This window comes from Macaca mulatta, chromosome 17 (assembly GCF_049350105.2).
Source record: "Macaca mulatta isolate MMU2019108-1 chromosome 17, T2T-MMU8v2.0, whole genome shotgun sequence".
Lineage (NCBI taxonomy): Eukaryota > Metazoa > Chordata > Mammalia > Primates > Cercopithecidae > Macaca > Macaca mulatta.
The window spans coordinates 22,023,589-22,048,286 of record NC_133422.1 but is presented as its reverse complement, the minus strand read 5'-3'; the positions used below and the strand labels follow the sequence as shown (position 1 = coordinate 22,048,286).

Here is a 24,698-nt window from a genome sequence, read left to right as displayed (position 1 = left end):
ATGTGAATAGGCCTTTAGCCAATTAATTTGAATAAGCTCTCTAATGGGTAATGTTATTGTAGCAGTTACTGTGTGCAACAAACCACAACAAAACTTAGCTTAGAGCAATCCTAGTATTTATTTTGCTCATGAATCTGCACCCTGCCTGGGCTCAATGAAAATATTTCATTTCTACCCGACTAGGTGTGGGCCAGGGCAGTGAAAAGGCAGTGGGGGCAACTAAAGGCTTGTTCACTCACATGGCTGGTGATTGATGCTGGCTGTTGGCTGGGAACCTCCATTCCTCTACATGTGGGCCTCTTCATGTAGCTTCTCCATATGAACTAGTTTAGGCTTCTTCACAGCCAAGAGGCTGGGTTTCAAGAACAAGCAACTGAGAGAAAGGGAGAAAGAGGGAGAGAGAGAGGAAGCAATGCAAAAGCTGAATCACTGTTATGACCTAGACTCAGAAGTCAAATAGCATTCCTTCAGGCATATTGGTCTGTTGGTTGGAAGAGTCACGAGGCTCTGACTAAATTTGACAAAAAGAGACACAGTCCCAGGACCTTGGAGGGAGGAAAAGTTCATATGCATATTGGTGCAGCTATCTTTGGGAAACACAGTCTGTTACAGCTTTACTAGAAGAAGAGCCTGTTCTTAAGATTTCCTGTTTATCCATGTAGAGAACTACAAACCAAGTAGAATGGTAAATAGCAATGGATAGAGCTGAGATGTATTGTCCAATATGGTACAAGCCTTGCGCTTCAGTCAATCATTTCAAATATTTACTTATTATTTAGAAATCGGTAAATAACTTTTTGGTAGGTAAATTTTGAAAGTAAATTTTTCACTAAGAATTCTAATTTGAGACAATATAAAAAGCCAGCAAGCGTTTGTTTTTTTTAAGTAAATAAAGGCAGAATTTTAGGAAGCTCAAATTATCTCATTAGCATCAGTTAGTAAATCAAATCAGTATAACCTTCCCAAGTCTTGGTATTACACTCTGTGAGTTTTCAGTGCAAAGCAATAGGCCAACATTTACTTTTAATGTTTAACAAAGAAAAATAAAAATTATAACTTACCTTATGCTTAAAACAAAATTGAAACTTATGTTGAGAAAATTCTCAGTCAAAATTAGACTACCCTAACATTTTGAAATGAGGGAAATAGAATAATAATGTTATGAATAATTAGTGTAATATAATGAATAATAATTTAGAATGAAATGGAAAAGATAATAGAAACACTCCAATGCCCCAACATATTTCTCTCTGCTGTATTTATATCTGTATGCTACTTATGCAAGTTATTACTTCTAGTCATTCTCTCTCTGTCTACACACACACACACACACACACACACACATAATTTGAATTTTTAAATCTTGGTTTCACACTAGATGTGTGCTCACTCCAGGCTCCTAACACACTGAATGCTGTGGATATTTGATGCATATTGAAAAAATTGAATGACAATGAAGTGAGGTATATTTTGTACATTGTTTATGTCATGTAAACCTTAAGAACTTCGAGTAGTTGGTTGGTTTGAAAGAATCTCTTTTTGGACCAAGCAAAGAGCTTTGCATTGTGGATTTTTCCTCATCTTGCAACTGTAAGAAAGAACATGTATCAGGTGGATGATGCTTGAGGAGGGGAAAGAGTGCTCGCTTTGCTTTATTGCTCACAGATTACTTCAAATTATCCTCACAGGCATCTGCCTCAATTAACATCCAATCTATTACTCTTCTACTTTTATTCTCAAGGAGGAACATCTTTATAGCATGGTTGGTTTTGCTTCTCCCCCCGTAAACAAAATATCTCGCTGAATTGCTTTTCACAAAAGTCACTTTTAGATAGATATTATGTTTTAAGATAAAAGCCTGAGGAACACATTGCTGAGTTTTTTGAAAAAGAAAAACGGTACACAGGGCCCTGAATGTGTCCACACAATACCCAGAATACTCAAGAGTTAATCACGGGAGTTCCAGTTTTTAATTCATCTGAACTGACTTGAATACCACCTAAGACCTAAGCAACATTAATAAGCCACTTAGCATCTCTGAAACTCAGTTTACTCGTATATAAAATGGGAATAATGCTCCCTGCCTTGCAGGACTGTCACAGGAATTAAGTGACATAGCATGCAAGAGTGACCAGTACTAAATAAGTAATCCATACATACTATTTTGTCACTTTTCCCCAACTTGGTTGCTACATTTTTCTCTCATTATTTTATTTTTTAACATTTCTGTTTTGTTTTTAATGTGATAGGTGAAGAGTTTGAAATTACACACACAGGCACACACACAAATCTTTCTCCTTTTTAAAGGAACATTCCTTTCTCCTTCTTTCCTCTTTTCCTTCTTTCTTTTTTCCTCCCTTTCCTTTCCACAGATATTTTCAGTATTTGCTATGAGCCAGCCACCAATTATCCAGTATTGAGCAAAGCAGCAGGTCCCTTTCTTTACACTGCTTAGCATCTATTAGGAGGAAAGAGCATTCGAATAAATAAATAATTAGACTCATCTATCATCACAGCTGAGAAAGAACGGTGTTGAAAGTTCTAGAAGTGACCTTCATACACAGGATGGTCAAGAAAGGCCTTTGTGAGGAGGTGATAAATAGAGAAGTAAAGAAGAGTGTGCCACTTAACCTCCATTTAGAGATTGCACTCTATTCTCTGCCTTTCTCGACCTTCCTCATGCTGGGGGCGGGGCCTGGATCCTGAAGATCGCGTTCCCTGTGCTCCCTTGACCTCAGGCTTGCTGGTGGGTTCTGACAAAGTGAGACAGCGGCTAAAGATTGAGGGCAGGAGGATAGAGATCAGGGTGTCCCATGATTTGATATTACACCTGTGTCTGTAGCTGTATCCCTCCCCAAGGCAGCTCCCATTGGAAGAGCCTTCCCCAGGGTTCCGGATCATAATGGGCTCAGACAGTGCCACTTCCTTCCTCTCTTTACTTCTTCAGCCCACAGGCCGATCATGGCTTCGGGGTGTTGCTAGTCTCTGAGTGTCTCACCCTTTGAGAAAGGAGTTGGCAAGGCTGGTTTCACAAGATACAGGTCACAAAGATGCTGCTGATAAAACTGGGTGCAGTAAAGAGGCCAGCCAAAACCAAGATGGTGATGATAGCAATCCCAGTCGCCCTCACTGCTCATTTTATACTAACTATAATATATTCGTGTGCTCAAAGTCACTCCCATCAGCACCATGACAGTTTACAAATGCCACAGCAACACTGGGAAGTTACCCTATATGATCTGAAACGGGGAGGAACCCCCTCAATTCTGGGAATCCCCCACCTTTTTTCCAAAAAATTTATAAATAATCCACCCCTTGTTTAGCATGTGATGAAGAAATCACCATAAAAACACCAACCAGCAGCCTGGGGAGCTGCTCTGCCTGTGGAGTAGCCATCCTTTTATTCCTTTACTTTCTTAATAGACTTGCTTTCGCTTCACTCTGCCAGCTCGCTCTGGAATTCCTTCCGCACAAAGCCAAGAACCTCTATGGCCTCCCCAGCTGAAAGTTCTGGAAGTGACCTTCATAGACAAAATGATCAAGAAAGGCCTTTGTGAGGAGGTGACTGTTAAAACCTAAGTCAGACAATGTCATTGTCCTGCTCAAACCCCTGCAAGTTCTCCAGTTTTGGGGTTCACCCTGTGACGCATTTATTATTTGTCCCTAACCCAGCCCTTGCCTCTGAAGTCTCTTCAACTTGGTCCATGTGGTATGAATTCTGTTTCTAGCCTAGAACCTGAGTGTTACAAAAAGGAGATCCACGTGAAGGAGTTGGAAGGAGCCGTGCAAGAGAGGAAACAGCATGTGGATGAAGGACCCAATACAGGAAAAGCCTGGAGTGTTTGTGAAGTTAGGAGGGCTATGTGACTGAAGTCCCACTAGTAAGGGGAAAATGGCTTGAGATGATTGTGGAGAGGCAGGCAGGGGCAGACGGTTGGGGCCTTGAGACAACCTAAGAAGCTTGGATTTTACTTTATGAGTGAACTCATGAGTTCTCACTCTTATAAATAAGACAAGTTACTGGCTAATTCGAATTGTTCTTTATTTAACCAGGAGGAAAGAAAGCCAGGAATGAATGAGGAGCTTTTGCTTCTCAAGAGAAGAATGATACATATAGATATATATAACCTTTTTGTTATCATTGTTGTTATTCTTTTCATAAAAGGCTTAATTTAGAATGCATACCTAGAATAAAATGTGGTTTGGGCTATAAAAATACACTTTACTGTTTTGAAATCTTCAAGCACAGTTTTATTTCTATCATGTTGTACTTTATAAAGGTAAGGGATTATTACTGCTGCTCTGATAAGGTCAAAGCATATCTTTTTTTATCAGTGGATTAGCTCCATTTATTTCTTTATTGCTAAGCATAGTCAATTTATTTTAAGCTTACTTCAGTCTAAATGAGTGAATCTGTGTATCCTTCTGTTCCTCTACTTGCCATTGAAACATTATCTATCTAAACCAAAGCAGCATGAAACCAAAGAGACTAAGGAGCAAATCTCTACAGTGGGTCCACATTGTCATTTTTTTCCTACTCATTTCCAAGAGATCTTTACATCTTCTGCTTAAAAGATGCACAAACCAGACCTCTCCCTGAACCACCTGGATGGCTGCAACAATGCTTTTCATCACTGCAAAGTAAACTCTAATTCCAAGCAAAATGTACCCTTTGCCATCTTTCTTCTTCCTCATTGTCCACTTCTGAACTTTCCTCTCAATCTCTCCTTTTTCACACTTGGCTTGAGCCATTCCTGGAGGTTACTGCTCCTGGGAGCTGATTTGGATACCTTCTTACATCAGCACTCCTATCTGATCTAGCACTGTCTTCTCTGTATGGTACCAGATTAATCTACCTACAGCATCTTTTTCCTCACTTCACAATCCCCAAATTTTGCTACTCACAAACCTAAAATGCCTTTTCTTTGTTTACATCAAAAGATCCAAACCTTCCTGCCTGACTTTCAAGACTTTCCTTATCTGCCTCCAAATTTCCTTTGTATCAGGCCAACAACCTTGGAATCATCCTTTAATTCTTTTGTGCTTTCACATCCTACACCCAATCTACTAAGAAAATTTTGTAGACTCTACCCTCAAAATATATATAGAACCCAACCACTTCTTATCACTTCCAAGCTACCACCTGGTCCCAGCCGCCACAATCATCTCTACTGGATGACAGCTTTTTCCTACTATCCCTGCTTTTATCACTGCAGCCCATTCTCCACACTCTAAATCAGAGAATGTCACTGCCCTGCTCAAACCTCTGCAAGTTCTTTATATTTCACTCATATTAAAGCCAAAGTCTCAGGCCAGGCTTGGTGGCTATGACTGTAATCCCAGTACTTTGGGAGGCCAAAGTGGGATGATTGCTTGAGCCCAAGGAGTTCAAGACCAGCATGGGCAACATAAAAACCCTGTCTCTACAAAAAATTTAAAAAATTAGCCAGGCATGGTAGTCCATGCCTGTAGTCCCACCTACTAAGGGGCTGAGGCAGGAGGATTGCTTGAATCCAGGAGTTTGAGGCTGCAGTGAGCTAGGATCATGTCACTGTACTCCATCCTGGGTGAAAGTGAGACCCCATCACACAGAAACACAAAAGTGAAAATTTCTAGAATGAACTGCAAGGCTCTACATGATCTGGAGGGTGCCATCCCTTGGCTCCATGCCTTTTGATGCTGTAACCTCATCTCCTACTACTCTTTCTCTCCCCGCCCCCATACATATATCTTCTTGAACACACCAGGCATGCTCCTGCCTTAGAGCCTTTGCACTTGCTATTCTCTCTCCCCGCAACATTTTGCCTCTGAACATGATATGGTTTGGATCTGTGTCCCTACCCAAATCTCATCTCAAATTGTAATCCTCATAATCCCCACATGTCAAGGGACGAGGTGGGAGGTGATTGGATCTCGGGGGTGGTTTCTCCCATGCTGTTCTCATGACAGTGAGTTCTCACAAGATCTGATGGTTTTATAAGGCGGTTTTCCTTGCTGTTGCTCACTTTCTCTTTCCTGCCACCATGTGAAAAAGGTCTTTGCTTTCCCATCTGCCATGATAGTAAGTTTCCTGAGGCCTCCCCAGCCATGCAGAACTGTGAGTCAATTAAACCTCTTTTCTTTCTAAATTACCCAGCCTCAGGCAGTTCTTTATAGAGGTATGAAAACAAACTAATAGAAGACTCCATACAGATAACCCCTTCACCTTCAAGTCTAAGCTCAAATGCAACCTCTTCAATGAAGCCTACCAGGAACACGTGCATCAGTCAGGATAGGCAACATTATCCTCTGATAATAACAACCTTCAAAGCTCTGCACCTTAACACAACAAAAATTTATTTCTAGCTCATGTTATACATCTACCTAGGCTGCCAAGGTAGTTCTGCTTGTTCTATTCACTCAGGAACCTAGGCTAATGATGGTTCCATTTCAACATGTACTAGACTATCACCATTCAGAGGAAAGAGGAGCTGCCTTGTCATACCTGAGTCTTACATATGTCTGCACCCAGCAGACACACGTTGCTTCTACATACATCTAACTTATTAAAGCAAGCCATATGGCCGTGCTTAATTTCAAAAGATCAAACGAAAACAACCTACTACCAAGTGCCTGAAAAGAAGAGAATCAGAATGTATCAGTTATCCTGTATTAGTTATCTCTTGTCACAGTAATGGCACATAGCAAATAACTGAGATATCCCAATGGCATTCAACATTAGTGTTTATTGCTCATGCTTCTGGGGCAGTTGGATAGGTGGCTCTGCTGCTTTTGATTGTGCTCACTCACATGTACAGGAGACAGCTTGCATTGGCAAATCCAGGCTCGTCTCATGTGGGATCTCTGCTCTGAGTGGCTCTGAACCTCCACTGGGCTGGGTCAGGTGTGTTCTTACAGTGACTGCAGAGGTACAAGGGAGAGCAAGCAGAAACACACAAGGACTCTTGAGGCCTGGGCTTACTGGCTGAAATAACAAACTGAAAGCTTCTATTTCTCCACCCACCAACTCTGACATTGTCAAGGTTATAATATTTACATTGTTCTTTATAACTATTAAGTGTTCCATGTTCTTTCTATGTATTGGTTCTAAATATTGAAAGAAACAAACAGCATTTACAGTATTATGATAATATCAATGTTTCCATTAGATTGCCATTAGCTGCAAGTAATAGAATATTTAATGTTAAAAAATATATGAAATGCCATTGTTTTGGACTGAGCTTCTGTACTATACCCCAACAGACCTGACCAAACCAAAATGGAGTCACTCATGCTAAATGCCACATAGTTAAACTGAACTTTAAGGAAGCAGACAGATCCAAAAACAAATGAGTTTTCCCTTAAAACAGGAGATTCTAGTCTACCAGAGTCAGCATAATAAGAAAGTCCCCTTACCTTTAACCATTACCAAAAAACAGTAACCTGATGTTAATCAATGAGCTTTTAAAAAAAATTCTTTTGCTCTGTTTCCTTGTTATGACCTTTAAAACCCCACTCTTCTACTATTGCCCAATGTGAGCTCTCTTTCTATTTTGTAGAATGGAGGGAGCTCCAATTCATGAATTGCAAATAAAAGCCAATTAGATCTATAACTAAATTTGTTGTTTGTCTTTTGATAGTAGCTAAAAACTCTTAAACACTAAAGTGTTTATTGCCTCACATAATAAATAGACTATGTTAGTTTTTTTGAATTTACAGAATGTTTAGCATTTGAGCTTTTTTGTAAAATAATTCTCATGGCTTTTTCCTCAGAGCTGCAACATAACTATAGGGACTTCAGAGATCATATCCTTATAAAACAACATGCAGAGTAAGAAAGGAACAAGTCATTCCCTATGTCCCTCTTACGGAGTGAGAAAATGTTTTGCTGGAAACCCTCCTAATAGATTTTCACTTTTATCTCATTGGCCAAGATTACACCCCATGCCAGTGCCTACACTAATCATTTGGAAGGAGAACAGAGTTTCCATGATTGGCTTAAACCAATCATCCTTCATTCCCTGGACTGAGGTGAATCCCATGTAATATATCTCTAAACATAACTTGAGTATTGTTGAAAAGAATGAGGGAGAGAATAATTGCTAAGTAGGCAACAGTGTCTATCTTTGCTACCCAACATCTCTACAAAGACTTTGTCCCATAAAGAATTTTCAAAAATGATCAATGCCACACAGAACACACTCAACCACTCCTCAAAGAAGAAGATCCCAAGTCTCATCAGTTGCTGTACTAAACTCCAAGTTATGTAACTCTGGAGTTATGCAGTATTCTCTATTAGAATAACTAAATATGATTTCTTGTGGCCCAGGAACCTATGTCTAAAATAGACAGTTTATTTACCTAAACATACTCAACATGTAACCCAATCCAACAAAGACAGAAAAATCTTAAAACAAATCCTGGAAATACATCAAAACAGAACCTCTTTAAAGCATAAATCACACAGGATCCATAAAACAAAAATACAAGTTAAAAAGCAAAAACAAAAAACAAACAAACAAAAAACCAAGTACAATGGCATCAAAGAGCAAAATGAATGCAACGACACCTCACATTTCAATACTAACGCTGAATGTAAATGGACTAAATGCTCCACTTAAAAGATACAGAACCACAGAATGGGTAAGAACTCATGAACCAACTATCTGTTGCCTTCAGGAGATTCGTCTAACACATAAAGACTCACATAAACTTAAAGTAAAGGGGTGGAAAGAGGCATTTCATACAAATGGACACCAAGAACAAGCAAGGGTAGCTATTCTTATATCACACAAAATGAACTTTAAAGCAATAGCAGTTAAAAGAGGCAAAGAGGGACATAATATAATGGTAAAAGACCTTGTCCAACAGGAAACTATCACAATCCTAAACATATATGCACCTAACACTGGAGCTCCCAAATTTATTTAAAAAATTACTAATAGACCTAAGAAATGAGATAGCAACACAATAATAGTGGGGGACTTCAATGCTCCACTGACAGTACTAGACAGGTCATCAAGACGGAAAGTCAACAAAGAAACAATGGATTTAAACTATACCTTGGAACAAATGAACTTAACAGATATATACAGAATATTTCATACAACAACTGCAGAATACACATTCTATTCAACAGCACATGGAACCTTCTCCATGATAGACTATATGATAGTAATGACCATACTACCATAAGCGATCTACAAATTCAATGCAATCCCCGTCAAAATACCACCATCATTCTTCACAGAATTAGAAAAAAAATTCTAAATTCATATAGAACCAAAAAAGAGCCCACATAGCCAAAGCAAGATTTAACAAAAAGAAGAAATCTGGAGGCATCACACTACCTGATTTCAAACTATCCTATAAGGCCATAGTCACCAAAACAGCATGGTACTGGTATAAAAATAGGCACAAAGACCAATGGAACAGAATAGAGAACCCAGAAATAAACCCAAATACTTACAGCCAACTGATCTTCAACAAAGGAAACAAAAACATAAAGTGGGGAAAGGGCACCCTTTTCAAGAAATGACGCTGGGATAATTGGCTAGCTACATGTAGGAGAATGAAACTGGATCCTTATCTCTCACCTGTACAAAAATCAACTCAAGATCAATCAACTTAAACCTAAGATCTGAAACTATAAAAATTCTAGAAGATAACATTGGAAAAACCCTTCTAGACATCGTCTTAGGCAAGGATTTCATGACCAAGAACCCAAAAGCAAATGCAATAAAAAACAAAGATAAATAGCTGGGACCTAATTAAACTAAAAGAGCTTTTGCATGGCAGAAGGAACAGTCAGCAGAGTAAACAGACAACCCACAGAATGGGAGAAAATCTTCACAATCTATACATCTGACAAAGGACTAATATTCAGAATCTACAATGAACTCAAACAAAGCAGTAAGAAAAAACCAATCTCACCAAAAAGTGGGCTAAGGCCATGAATAGACAATTCTCAAAACAAGATAGACAAACGGCCAACAAACGTATGAAAAAATGCTCAACATCACAAATGACCAGGGAAATGCAAATCAAAACCACAATGTGATACCACCTTACTCCTACAAGAATGGCCATAATCAAAACATCAAAAAACAGTAGATGCTGGTGTGGATGCAGTGATCAGGGAACACTTCTACATTGCTGGTGGAAATGTAGACTAGTACAGCCACTGTGGAAAACGGTGTGGAGATTCCTTAAAGACCTAAAGGAAGAACTACCATTTGATCCAGCAATCCCACTACTGGGTATCTACCCAGAGGAAAAGAAGTTATTATGTGAAAAAGATACTTACACACGCATGTTTATAGCAGCACAATTTGCAATTGCAAAAACATGGAACCAACCCAAATGCCCATCAATCAATGAGGAGGATAAAGAAACTGTGATATATATATATATATGATGGAATACTCTTCGTCTACAAAAAGGAATTAATTAACAGCATTTTCAGTGACCTGGATGAGATTGGAGACTATTATTCTAAATGAAGTAACTCACGAATGAAAAACCAAACATCATGTGTTCTCACTGGTATGTGAGAGCTAAACTATAAGGACACAAAGGCATAAGAATGATACAATGGACTTTGGGGACTTCAGGGGAAGAGTAGGAAGAAGGTGAGGGATAAAAGACTACAAACAGAGTGCAGTGTATACTGCTCAGGTGATGGATGCACCAAAATCTCACAGATCACCACTAAAGAACTTACTCATGTTACCAAATACTACCTGTACCCCAATAACTTATGGGGAAAAAAAGAGGCAGCTGGACAGAAAAAAAAAAAAAAGAAAGTATACAAAAGACTGGCTGGCTCATGTCCTGTGGCTTGCTAACTCTGTTCTCTGGAAGGATTTCTCCTGCCCAACATCTTTTATGCCTGATTATCCCATCTTGGAAAACAGTGCTTGCCTGTTATACTCTAAAACCACAGTTCATTGAAGAGTTCTAGGAGCTACAGAGATTTAGCACCCTACTTCTCTCAGATGAGTTCAAAAGTCCTGGTGTCTTTTTAAAAGCTGAACAATCCCAGGTGTACGTCACTACGCATGAATTTTATTTGGCAATACAGTCCCCTTAACAACTAAGTTGACTTTCATTGTACCTGTTTCTAGCCACTTCCATAAACTATATAACTATCAATGGTTAGACTCTTGCCTACATACAACCTTTGAGAATTCCTGTCTTATCTTCTTCTGCTGCTAAGTCTATTGTTTTCCTGCCTCTGTGTGCTCTACCTGATGTGGAAGTAGGTCATAAAGTATTGGCTTGTATTACATAACAAGAAACCTAACCCCATTTTTAAAATGTTTTATTGCTTGCAGTTTTTAAGTCTCACCCCTCCCTCTTACCTGTGTGTTCCACATCTGGACAAGCTGATAAGAAAGTGAGGATGCTCCCTTCTTTTGTTCCAATGGGAGATACAAACAATGCAAGTCCTTTTCAGTGCACAAACCACCCTCACCCCCACCCCCAGCCCCAGCCCCTAACCACAATAGCAACCCAAGCCAGTCTCCTTTCCTTGCTCTCTCAAGCCATTTTGGACCTGCTCAAGAGGTCTTCCCTATTCCCTACAGAGACACTACTTACGTAAATAACAAAGCTTTTTATGTCCTCTTGGTGTGTGTCATCATCGGTCTTGGCGTTCAAACTAAACTTTGGGTGAGGACCCGTCTGCCTTCAAAGATGATCATAACAGCTTTGCTAATGGTATTTACCATTAACTTACATTGCAAGTCAACAGCAAATCCTATCTTAGCAAAGCTATATTTTCTTCCTAATCTGCTTTTAGGATGAACTACCTACAGACTATGTTTGTCTTTCTAAGACAAATCTAAAAGCTGCAAATGATACTGTAATTCTTCTCACCATATTTAACATGGTAACTCCATTCAGCAAATGCTCTGAATCCAAGGTACAAAAGCTTCCAGTTTGATAACATGTTTCACCTTCACCTAACAAGGATCATCAGCTGCCCAGTCTGGAAAGCAGAGGCTCTGTTTCCCCTCTATAAATGACTCCTTTCCTCAACACATTCCACATTCTAGGACCTGTTACTTCCAGCACCTTACTTCTGGCCACAAATTCTGCATTAGTTGGGAGACCTTCCACTGAAATTTAAAAAGCACTTAAAAAAAAAAAAAAAAAAAAGAGTAACCAAAGGAATTTATCGTCTCACACAACAAAGAGTTGAAAAGTTCCAGAGTTGGCCAAATCTGTGGCTTAAAAATCTTAGTGTTCTCGGTCAACTTTTAACAACAAACCGGGGAGGCAGCAGGGCTGCTGACAGGGAATAGCTATTTTATAAGCAATCCACACTGGCTGCCATAATCAGTCAGTCTGCATATAGTGATTTGCTATGTATGATATCCCACATGCTAGCCTAGGCATTACAGAGACCATATCAAATAAGACAAACCCAATTCTTACCTTCAGGAGCTCACATTCTAGAATGCAAGACATTCTTACTTGTTAAAGAATGATGAATTATGATTGGTTTCGTAAGAAAAGAAATATAATCCTATGTTATTATAACTAAACTTTTCCAAAGAGAATATTTAAGCCATCAAGATAATGTTAAATCTTTTCTCTTTTACTCTACAGAACCTCAAATCATACTCTATGTTAGTTTCTAAGTACATTGGCCAGGTGCGGTGGCTCACGCCTGTAGTCCCGGCATTTTGGGAAGCTGAGGCAGATCACTTGAGGCCAAGAATTCGAGACTAGCCCAGCCAACACGGCGAAACTCCATCTCTACCAAAAATATAAAAATTAGCCAGGCATGGTGGCGCATGCCTGTAATCCCAGCTACTTGGGAGGCTGCGTCAGGAGAATCACTTAAACCTGGAGGTAAAAGTTTGAGTGAGCCGAGATCACCCCACTGCACTCCAGTCTGGGTAAGACAGTGAGACCTTGTCTCAAAATAAATAAATAAATAAATACATACATACATACATACATACATACATACATGGATCTTGACTTTCTTATTCAGACTTTCTTTTTTTCCATTTTGGAAATTTTGCCTCTTTTTTGTTGTTAACAAAGTTATATATGCCTTCACCCCATTATTTCAAACATCCATGTTTTGTGGCATGAACTCTATTTTATTCTTAAATATATTCAGCGTGGAGCCCTCTGACTTCTTGGACTCATTTCTGTCTGTGGGGGCTACAAAGATTTCTGGGTTTTTTTGTTTTTTGTTTTTCTTTGAGACAGCCTTGCTCTGTCACCCAGGTTGGAGTGCAGTGGTGCGATCTTGGCTCACTGCAACCTCTGCCTCCTGGGTTCAAGCAGGTCTTCTGCCTCAGTCTCCCAAGTAGCTGGGATTACAGGTGCGCACCACCATGCCCAGCTAATTTTTTTTTTTTTTCTTTTTTAGTAGAGATGGGGTTTCACCATTTTGGTCAGGCTGGTCTTGAACTCCTGACCTTGTGATCCACCCGCCTTGGCCTCCCAAAGTCCTGGGATTACAGGCGTGAACCACTGCACCCAGCCCTCAGATTTCTGTTTTTTAGATATATTTTATTGTGCATATTTAAGGTATACAACATGATATTATAAGATGCATATATAGCAAAATGGTTACTATAGTGGAACAAATTAATATATTCATCATCTCACACAGTTACCCATTTTTCTGCCCTGTGTCAAGAGCAACTATAATCTACCCATTTAGCAAAATTCCTGAATACAATACATTATTATTACTATAGTCCTCACATTGCATACATTTCTTACTGAAATTTCTTTTCAATTCATTTCTGATTAGCTCCACTATTTCTATGAACCTACGTTGTGCCTCATTTCTTGATTTCCTTTTTTGTTTTGCTGGACTATATACTCAAGTTGTTTTTTCATGGCTAGCATGGGAAGAATATTTGCAAAACCCTTGACTATATGAAAATATCTTATTTTGACCTCATATAAAAGTGCTCTTTGGCAATGTTCTCTAGCCATTATATCAAACAGGTTATATAGCTCCTATCTGCATTGTATTTTCCATAAATTCAGTGTTTCTGATTTGCTGAATCATTTTTTTTTTTTTAATTTAGCATGGTTCTGGTTTGAGGAGGGAGCAGGGAGAGAGAGATTAAAAAAAAAACTCTATACATAGTCTGCCTTATTTTATCAGAGGTCAATTTCCTGAGTTCTTTTGAAAATTACATGTTTAAGCTAAGCTTGTCTATTGTTTTACTTCTATAATTCTATATTCCATTCTTACAACTTGACATCAATTAATAAATGTAAATGAAGAATCAGTAGATATTATGGGTAGTCCTGAACTTATTTATAAACTCTTGGGTTCAAATGCACTTTGAAAAGAAATGTGATAATATTTTTGCTTTTAAAACACTCAATTAAAAAAAACTCTGCTCAAAAAGGCTTATTATATCATTCTCTTTTATTCTTAGGAGATAAAGAATCTTAAATGCCATGTCTGCCTTGGAATTTAAGAATTTCACTCCCCAGCCTTTCTTGACATATATTTAGCATTAATTTCTCAATAACCTTCATTTCTATGTTTACTGATATTTCTGCATTATCCTCAAACTTGCTAAGCACATTAAACCGCATGTGTCCCTTGCTTCACTTTTAGAAAAATTAGTAATTTTTTAATATAACTGAGAAGCTGGATCTTTTTCTATGCTGTGATGAGGAATGATTTTTCTGTCTTATATCCCATGTTCGGGCAGTACAAATTTTCAAGCAAACTCTGCTTTCTCAAAGGTGCATTACTGAAACTTTGACCTCTAGTATTAAATTTCCTGCAGATATCAGAGTCCATTCTACAGAGGTAGCATTAATCTCCTCTACTGAGACAAGATGTTCCCATTATTCACCAAGATAACTAGTTCCCAGATTTTGCTGACAAGAATCTTTTTTCAAATGTGCAGACCAAAGAGGTTGGCAAGAACCCACTTAAGAGAAGAAGGCAGCAGAGTTGAAGATCAGCCTTCCTAATGTTCAGAACATGAGTTATTTTCATCCCTATACTGACAGTTGTGGAAATAACTCCAAGGTAATACCATCCAGTATTAAGCAAGAGATGATTATAGTTTTTTTATGTAAATAGAATTGTATTCTGTCTATAAAATCTGAAAATAATACTCGACATTATATTTTTGCTTTTACTTCATGTCTGAGGTATAATTTTTTGAGGTTCTATTTATTAACCAAACTCTTTGGTCATTTGTATATGATTAAGTGAACATATTAAAAAATTTTAAATGTAGATAAGCCATCTATCTTAACTTGATGAAGTTAAAAAGACTCCTGTGACATCTACAAGGTAAGAGTGAATAGCTTATGTTGAAAACTGATTAACATGAAATTCTTCCAAATGTTCTTGAGCAGTCCAGTGGGCTTTTCTCTCAGTCCTTTCTATTTTTAAAACATTTCTGAAGTCGTTTGTTGTGTAAGAAAACTCTTTTTATTAGAAGATTGAATCACCAAAAGAGCAGGTATTCAATATTTGAGCTCTACTAACAAGCTGTGTAGGTTCCCCTCTCCAGACCTCAGTTTCTTATTACGCAAAAGAGGAAGATTGGCCTTGATAATCTCTATAATCTATCCCACCTCAAAAAAAATCTGATTCTAGAATTTTTGTTTTGCTGTAAAATCCCCGATCAGTTGGATAAATGGTGAGCTAAGATGAACTAACATCAGTAGGAACATCAACTACTTCTTAGCCCAGCATGCTCTGTAGTTCTATAGTAGGAGTCATTAGCATTATGGAATAGAAATATGATTACAAGTTCATATTAACTTGTTACATGAAGTTCACCATCTCAAAGAGAGTGTACTGTAAACTTGTTTATAAAAACTGAGGTCATCAAAAAATGACAGTATGTGTGCACTCACATGTATGCACTTCTGTGTGAGAGTGTATGCAGGTATGTGAGCATTTGTGGGTAAGTGTGCTTGTGATTTTAGAGGAAAGAAAGAACAGTGGTATAGACATGATGAGAAAAGGTAAGCTTGCCTCAGAGAAACCCCGTTTTCAGGCTCTTTGGCAATGTTGATAAAATGTGACAGTTTATACAAGGTCATGCTTCAGTTCAAACATACCAATTCTAGATTACCCTCCCTTTTCAGCGCAAAGACATAACCAAGGTGCCCGTTCATCTGTCATACATCCCTGTGAAAATGTGTGAATTAATGAACTGTTGAGGCTGAAAGACACTTTAAAGTTAAATGGCTTGGCATTTTAAGAATTTCTTTTATTTTTTGAACTTGACAACACATGGAGCAAATTATTCTACTGTCAAATGAAATTTCTACAAGTAGTATTTTCAAGCTGACAGAATATACAAAAAATTTTTTTGATAGATAAGCACTTGTCAATAATCACATTAGCACATTTTTCAGGGCTACAGTCTTAACAGAAGACAGTACTTCAATGACTATTTTTCAGACTACATGTTGGCAAATTGCAGCCCATGGGCCAAATCTAGCCCATCTGTTTTTGTAAATAAAGCTTTGTTGGAACACAGTCACATTCATTCACTTATGCATCACCTGCTTACCTGTTACGGTGTCCTGGTAAAGTAGTTGTGACAGAGACCATATGTCACAAAACTTAAAAAATGAACTATTTGACCCTTTACAGAAAAAGTTTGCTAACCTCTGACCAAGACCATAGGTTCTCAACTTTTGTTATTACTATTTCTTTTTTAAATATAAGTGGCCCAGGCCCTTTTTTTCAAAATGTAAATAATTAAATTACTATTGTTTTCCCTGATGATACATTATTCCTGATAATACTTGTTGCAGATATTCTGGTATCTCGCCATCAGCCAAGCACTCTTTACAATCTTCATTCTCAACCAAGCACTGATTTTGAACCTAGAATTCTCACCACAAATTAGGTTGTGCAAGATAAGTGCACTCATGCAGGTTTTTGGAAACATGGCGTATTTCTGCAGCCGTAATCCAGTGTTAGCTCTTCAGCTAGAAACTGAGGCTGCGGAGATGGCACATTCCTGATTCCTGGATCCCAGCTACGGTAGCACATTCTTAGACTCTGTAGTTTCTGTGGTGGTGGGGTGGGGGGGCTTCTGATCTCCTCCCTTGCTGATGGGGCCTAAGATTATAGGGCTCCTGGCAGGCAGGCCTGCAGTTATTCTGGAAGTCATTCCAAAGACCCTGCCCTGAAATAGCTCCTTTAGCTTTTTCAATAACTTTGTAAGCAGATGTCTGAATTAAATCCTTTTGTATTTAAAACACCTTAAGTGACTTTCATTTTCTGTACAGTATCTTGATGACATGCTGAATTCTTACTTATGTGAGTCTGGTTTAAGATCTTTTCTCCTTTTCCATTCATCCAAAATCTCCCTCAGCTCCATGATCACACTGTTGAAACACTGTAGTTTTATAATGAATTTGCAATTTGGTAGGACAAGAACCCTTTTATTATACTTTTTTGGAGGGATGGAGCACTCTTGAACATTAATTCTGGCAAATACATTTTGGAATCAATTTGTCCAATTTCCCTGCATCTGCTCACCACAAAACAGTTGAGATTTTAATTAAAAGTGTACTAAATTTATAAATTATTTTGAGGATAAACTAACATCTTTATAATGCTAGGTTTTCCTGTAGGAGAATATAGTTTACCTCTTTGTTTATTTAAGGCTTCTTTCACAGGAGAACACATTTTTAAATTTTTTTAAAAAAGGAAAGGACAGGCCGGGCGCGGTGGCTCAAGCCTGTAATCCCAGCACTTTGGGAGGCCGAGACGGGCGGATCACGAGGTCAGGAGATCGAGACCATCCTGGTGAACACGGTGAAACCCCGTCTCTACTAAAAAATACAAAAAAACTAGTCGGTCGAGGTGGCGGGCGCCTGTAGTCCCAGCTACTCCGGAGGCTGAGGCAGGAGAATGGCGTAAACCCGGGAGGCGGAGCTTGCAGTGAGCTGAGATCCGGCCATTGCACTCCAGCCTGGGCAACAGAGCCAGACTCCATCTCAAAAAAAAAAAAAAAAAAAGGAAGGGACATAACAGATTTCACACATGATTATAGTTGTATGGATGAACACTGATGGATACTGAAACAAAGGGTAACATCAAAAGGCTAATATGAATTCTGAAAGATTTTTAAATGAAAATTTGTATTAATCAAATAGCGTCTATGTACACTTGGAAAATGGTAATGAATAAAAGTGAAGGCACACTATTTATTGGATCTGAAGATTATACTTGAGGTATACATGGATTTAATCAATCATCCCTTCAAATAATTTCAAGGATTTCCTAGATTATCTAGTCAACGGGTTAGGAAGCACCAATTTAGACCAACCTTCCCCCACAGTGAGAATTCTTTGGATAGCATTTCTGGGTCAATTATTGGAGAGGCTAAACTTTCAGTAAGGAGAATTTACTACCTGGTAGGGGAACTATTTCATTCACGGAAAAATCTAATAGGAAAGGATTACTACTTCTATGGAGTCAAGTCTATCTGTGCTCCTGTCCCCTGGAGCTACAATGAATAAATCTTACTTCTGGAGTATTTTGGTCTTTTAACTATCTGATAACAACTTTCATCTCCCCCACGCACCCATCTCAGTTTCCTCTTGCCAGTTCTTTCCATTTCCTTTTATAGCTTATTCCCGAACCCTTCACTAGTCACCCTTCTGCAAAAGCACCTCAGTTTCTCACTCCCATTTAATGAGCAAAACTCAGCAATGAGTTTAATAAGCTAACTCCAACACCCCAGATATGTGTTTTAATGTTTAAATAAGATATTTTCATGCACATTGAACTTTGGCTCCATAGTGAACATTTTGTCACCTAGGTTTTTGGGTTTTCTTACCTGAGCTCTAAAGTCAAGCAGCTCTGAGTCTGCATATTAAACACACACATGCTTGCACGTGTGTGCAATTTTTTCTCTTTCTTTGAAAATAATTTCAGACCTGTAAGAATAAGAGTAAAAATGACATTCATATGGCCGGGTATGGTGGCTCATGCCTGTAATCCCAGCACTTTGGGAGGCCAAGGTGGGTGGATCACAAGGTCAGGAGATTGAGACCATCCTGGCTAACATGGTGAAACCCCATCTCTACTAAAAATACAAAAAAGTTAGCCAGGTGTGGTGGCGGGCACCTGTAGTCCCAGCTACTCGGGAGGGTGAGGCAGGAGAATGGCGTGAACCCGGGAGGCAGAGCTGGCAGTGAGCTGAGATCATGCCGCTGCACTCCAGTCTGGGCAACAGAGCAAGACTCCATCTCAAAAAAAAAAAAAAAAAAAAAAAAAGGACATTCATACATCCTTTACCCAGATTCACCGTTGCTAACATTCTACTCCACTTGCTTTATCAATTGCTCTCTTTCTCATAATTTATTATTATATTTAATTATGTTGGTGCTCAAATTGTCCCAACTTGACCTGTGAGAACACTTTCAGCTGGCTCTTGCATCCTTTTCCGTGCCCTGTTTTTCCTGTTTTTCATTTTTCTTTTTTTGTTGTTGTTTTTTGTTTTTGCTTGGTTTTTTTTGTTTGTTTGTTTGCACTTCCTTACTTTCTAGCAGAGCAAGATTATTCTCCAGCCTTACCTACACTATGCCAGCCTGGAATTAGCCACTTCTCCAAAGAGCCCTAGTCTTTTTTAGTGGAGAATTAAATCTGTACTTGATAATCAATTGACACTTTAAGAGCCTGAAGCTGTCTTAAAGGTCTTCTTTAGATGGATGGGGTAACTTTGTCCCAGAGAGCACCAGTAAATAGCTTAGTCAAATAGCTGTTTAGAAGCAGAGCCGGGATCAAAGTCAGGCCTCTTCACTCCCAAATGCCTAATATCTGCTCTTTCTATTTTATAACTTTCCAGCTTTCACACAGCATTCAATAATAATCCATGCTAAGTTTCATTCTGTTGATTTTGGTCCATCATTTCAATATCCTGAGACATTTCTGTATTAACCAGTGCCCTCATTGGATACTCAATCTTAATTCAAATTCTGTAAAAGTAAGTTTCTAAACTGAGATCAGATTTATTTTCAACTTCAGAGGAGATTTCTTGGACTGAATTATAAGTCTTTGAATAATGAGGTGTTTAATGAAACCAGGACTAACACGTCGTTAACTGTGGGTTGAGAATGGTGCTCTTTTAATGGCTATTTTTTTTTTGGAGCTTAATGGAAAAATACAGAATATTGAAAATGTTTTCTTATTGTTATTTAATTTGTCAAAACCTCATCATTTATACTACATTTTAAATGAGGTGGAATAGTTTTTAAAGATGCTACAGAGATCATTACAAAAGCACTGAGAAGCCAAACATACTGTGGAGAGAGAGTGGGAGGAAGCACAGGAGGCAAAAAGAATTACTGAGCTCGATGTGAATCTGGGCGCCGGCAGCACACATCAGCTTAGTTCATTGCCAACAGTCCACGGGGGGACATAATGTGAAAGTTAAAATGGAATTGAGATAGGTGTGTTGACAGTTCTGCATCCATAACATCCATCCATCCCAAGGCACCATCTGTTACATGTTCAGTCTTTTTGTAAGTATCAGCAATAGAGGTAATTAAGCAAATGAGCAGCTAAAATGGAAGTTTCCAGAAAAGAGGAAAAGTTAGCAAAGATATGACAATGGGGTGTCATTGTAGGAGCAGAGGCTGAACACCAGGATCATCCTTTCTGGATACAGCAGAGTGGATGAGTGGTGAGACCAGGGGTGGAACCAGGAGACCTCACAGCTTCATGGTGCTCATAGTTTCAGAAGCCACACTAATGGCAAAGGGAAAATGCCTCTGACTTCCCTATTAAGGGGGAAGAAGAATGAACTGATAAGTTTGGAGGCACTAGGGAAAGAAAAGAGGCCAATTTGGTATATTATAGATATATGGACAGTGATGCCTCTGTTTGTAAATCTCCTAAAGTCAGTGCTCCTTTTAACAAAATTGGCTGCAGTACCATGGAAGCTCCAGTCTCTGCACTGGCATCTAGGGTGACAGTAACATGAAGAGGAGGGCTGAATTACAGAGGCTCCGAGGGGTGCTGGTCTACCACAAGAAACCACATAGCCTCCTTGTTCCTTATGCAGAAACCATCCCTGAACCTGCTCAGAGGGCTGGAGAACTGAGAGGGAGGAAATTCATATCCTGGATGTCTTTGACAGTAATGTGTTGGTGGGAGTTTAGAGACAATGCAGTTTCCTTTTTCTAGATTTTGATTTTTTTTTTTTTTTAATTTTTGCTGTGTTAATAAAAAAACCAAGTTCTGTAATATATTTTAAAGAAGTTTATTCTAAGCCCAGGGAAAACAGTCTCAAGAAGTCCTGAGAAAGTACGTCCAAGGTGGTTAGATTACAGTTTTGTTTTATATGTTTCAGTGAGACAGAAATTGGAGATAAAATAAAAAATCAAGAGATGGAAGGAATACTTGGTTCAGTCCAAAAAGGCAGGACATTTTGAAGACAGGTCTTACAAATCAAGGTGGGTTTTAGGGATTTTTTTAGTTGACAGTTTGTTGAAAGAGTTAAGCCTTATCTAAAGACTTGAAGTCAGTAGAAAGGAATGCTTAAGTTAAGATGAGGGGGTCTGCTCTCTGTCACGTGATGCTATACCAGAGTCATGTTGGAAAATAAGCCACATTATACCAGGTTAATTAAAAAAAAAAAACATTTAACAAGATTTTATGGTTTGTAGGGCATGACTTTAATCCTTGCCCGGCATGGCCTTAGGTCTTGTTTACAATTTGGTATCTTATTGCAACAAGAATCCATTCTGGGTTGGGTGCGTGGCTCACGCCTATAATCCTAGCACTTTGAGAGACTGAGGCAGGTGGATTACCTGAGGTCAGGAGTTCGAGACCATCCTGGACAACATGGCGAAATCCCGTCTCTACTAAAAATACAAAAATTAGTTGAGTGTGGTGGTGCGTGCCAGCTACTCGGGAGGCCGAGGCAGGAGAATCACTTGAACCCAGGAGGCGGAGGTTGCGATGAGCCGAGATCGCGCCACTGTACTCCAGCCTGGGTGACAGAGTGAGACTCTGTCTCAAAAAAAAAAAAAAAAGGAATCCATTCTGTCAGTCTTATGATCTCTATTTTAACATTAATGCTGGTCAGTTATGCCTAAACTCCAAAAGAGAGAGAATAACAGGGCATGTCCAATCTCCCTTCCCATCAGGGCCAAGAATTCAGTTTTTCAGGTTTCTCTGAGGTTCTCTTGCCCAAGATGGAATCCGTTCAGTTGGTTAGGAGGCTTAGGATTTTATTTTTAGTTTATAGCTGTAATGTTTTGCTTGTGTCCCAATCTCCTGAGCTTTCTTAATTTAACCCTTTCCTTCCCTGATCCTTTTCTTCCCTTCTCTGTCCCCAGCCTCACCCCACAGACTTATAGGAAATTCGGCCTTCTCCTACACTCTACAATCAGACACCCACCCTCTGCCTTGTCAGGAAGGTAAGAAGCTTTTCCTTGGAGTACTGTCAGCTTTGACACTGCTTCCACTCTGTCCTCAGAGTGGGACAACAATCTGACCTCAGAATACATTTCCAGCATGTAGGATTCTGCCTTATTTTTTACCCAGTCTCCTGCTAATAACTGGCTTCCCGCTTTTTCTGCCCCCACCTGAGTCTTTGCTGCACTTTGCTGACCAAGATCCTTCCATCTCAGGGAATGGAGCCACACCACTGACGGATGGGCCTTCTCAGGTTTGGTCATTTGCTGTGCTTGGATTTCTACCAATTACCAGCTACAAGATACCCTTGCCTTGCCCCAGAGCTTCACCCATTCAGGCTGAGCTCCTGACCTGTCGTATACGTGTGGCCAACTGTCTGCTTCTGGCTGCCTAGAACACCCTTCACACACTTAACTTGCTCCCCTCTCCCTTCAGGCGGGTCCTTTGGGTTCAGAGCTTGCCTGAGCCATGGTTATGATTGGGGCTTGTATCTACAACAGGTTAACAGTGCCGTACATGGCAAGTAATGTTCTAGTAATATAGATATATTCAGAAGAATCACTGTCTCGGCTGAGACTGAATAGCATCAAAACTGTCCCAAATTCGTGAGCTCGTAAAAGAGTTTCAATTAGTTTCAGTTATCTGAACAGACTTGGAGGTGCAGTAATAAGCTCCGCAATGTTTTCACACTGATTCAGCTAATAGATGTCAAGCTATTTGCTCTCGGTGCCTTATTGATTAAGGTAGGACAGGTAAACAGCTGAGAATCTGCGTTAAAATGTAATTTAGTCAGTCAAGGAGGAATGCTCCATGGTGGGAGGTGTTTTGCTTAAGGAAGGAAAATGCATCCTATAAACATTCATATCAGAATTTTTAAATAGCTCAGTCCCCTGAGGACCAGACACAAAAAGGGTCTTTGTGATTCTTCTTTTGGTCCGGGAAGATCTTGTGTCCAAGATGGAAGTTGCAAGGTGTGGACCACTCCTTCCTTCTAGAATGCAACCAGGCACCCCAAGGAAGAGTGAGAAGAATGTCTCCAGTTACTACACATGTAGATCTGTTGCAGAGCGAGTGCTGAGATCACAGCTCGATGAAGGCACTACCACTACTACACTGCGTCCCAAATGGGCACAGTTCATTCTCCATAAAGAGAGAAGTTTCCCACCCTGTCAATCACCACATTCTAGGCCAACAGTCTGTGGACAACTCTGGAGCTTCCAAAAAGCAGATGCTGAGATGAGATTTAAACACGGAACAAAATGTATTACAGAAGATGTGGAGGGATTCACGAGAGACTGAGAGAACCATCAGGTGACAATGCAGGTCTGTCTCAAATGAGAGAGAAAGGCTAGAAGGAAGGAGTGAAGCCATCCTCACAGGGTTAACCAGAATTCTGGACAGACATATAGTTATAACTAAGCAGTAATCAGGCTGCACCCTGGCCCACTTCCTTCTCGCTAAAAGTCACCATAACACTAGATACTGACCATTTGCAACCCTGTTGTTCCTAGAGATAAAATTTCTGACTTTAGAATAATGAGGCTATTGCCTTAGGTGTTTTTCAGGTCCTGAATTCCAGCAAAACAGCTGAACAGCTGATGGCAAGCAGTTTGAAGACCTCCACAGAGGAACCAAATCAGCATGAGAATACAGTTTCTTCCCCCATGACTTCACCCTGCACTCTTCCATCAATCAACAATCTCCACTCTCTTAAAAATCCTAGCCCAGCACTCCTTGGGGAGACAGACTGAGGTTCCCTCTTGTCTCCTCGTTCAGCAGCCCTACAATTAAACTTCTTTCTCTGCTGCAACTTGGTGTCTCGGTGTACTAACTTGCCACACGTCAGGCAGTGGACCTATTACAGTTACAGGAGGGTTGAGGGCATGCATCTTGGACCACAGGGCAGTTCTAAGAAAAGTTTGGGAAGCCTGATGGGGCAAAATTGTTTATGAGAGGGACACTGCATTTCCTGGGAAGAGGTCCTCCTTAGTATGCCTGTGGTATTAGTCAGGGAGCAGCCCAACGGGAAGGTGGCCTCAGCACAAATGCAGCAGTGGATCTCAAAGCACAGCAGTTGGGGCCATCGGTCGATTTGCTTCCTGCAATCAGAAACCTGTGAGGCCTCTTCTCACATCCACCATACAAAGGACCTCTTAAAAGTCATTTACATGTGTGCAATCCTGTCCGCATCAAGGAGATTTAAGGAGGTTTAGTAATGCATTAACAACAATAACAAAAACATCTCAAAGATTAAAAATAAATAATTAATGCAGGAAAAGAAAAAGATGTGGTAATAAGAATAACT

At 39.5% G+C, this 24,698-nt stretch overlaps 1 protein-coding gene across 7 annotated transcripts in view; it reads left to right on the top strand.

Annotated features, from left to right (window-relative positions):
• The window catches only part of EPSTI1 (epithelial stromal interaction 1), a 306,029-nt gene extending 281,826 nt beyond the window's left edge, over positions 1–24,203 (top strand). For 4 of the 7 annotated variants that reach the window (XM_077974430.1, XM_077974428.1, XM_077974424.1 and 1 more), the window contains 4 exons: positions 12,595–12,887; positions 14,889–15,013; positions 22,315–22,395; positions 23,948–24,203. The gene's annotated coding sequence lies outside the window, so the exon portion shown is untranslated. Of the gene's footprint in view, positions 1–12,594; positions 12,888–14,888; positions 15,014–21,323; positions 21,427–22,314; positions 22,396–23,947 lie in introns of all 7 variants that reach the window. The other 3 variants (XM_077974437.1, XM_077974436.1, XM_077974426.1) reach the window with 2 other exon arrangements.
• Positions 24,204–24,698: the final 495 nt, after the last annotated feature.